We start from the raw sequence: 541 nt of genomic DNA, 5'->3' as shown, positions 1-541 counted from the left end.
AAAGTGGTGTCCGAGTAACTTTTATTTTTTGGTTAATCCTTTTGGCTCTGCTCAGCAGAACGGCGATGAAATTGAAGTCCTTTCCTCTTCTAGCAGGAAGGAAGGAAGAAGAGGGGGGGGTTAAACGCTTTCAAACAACAACATTAAGGTTGCAGTGGCGCACCGCGCGGGAAGGGTGGGTTTAGAGAAGCAACTTTTCGTTGCGCCACACTGGGCGAGGGGGAAAAAAAAAAAATCATCGGCTTAAACGCTCTGACCCAGGCAGCGGCAAAAAGCCCGAAGGTAAGGCCGGTGTAAGCGCTTACACCGAGTGTTCCCCAACTGATCGACCCCTGCGGCTTTTGCTGCTGCCTGCAACCTCAGGAGCAGGCAGGGCCTCCCTGCCCGCTGCCTTGGCACGGTATTTGTATTTTCCTTGACGCTAGAAACGGGTTCTCGGTCGAAGGCTGCCGAGCGCTCTGCTTAGAAAGCAGCTTTGTTCCCGGCACGATGCAGAGCTGGCGGCCGAGGCTGCACCCCCCCCTACCCGGTCCTGCCGCTC

Source organism: Fulmarus glacialis, unplaced genomic scaffold (assembly GCF_000690835.1).
Source record: "Fulmarus glacialis isolate BGI_N327 unplaced genomic scaffold, ASM69083v1 scaffold14941, whole genome shotgun sequence".
NCBI classification, from domain to species: Eukaryota; Metazoa; Chordata; class Aves; order Procellariiformes; family Procellariidae; genus Fulmarus; species Fulmarus glacialis.
Note: the sequence above shows the minus strand (reverse complement) of the source record.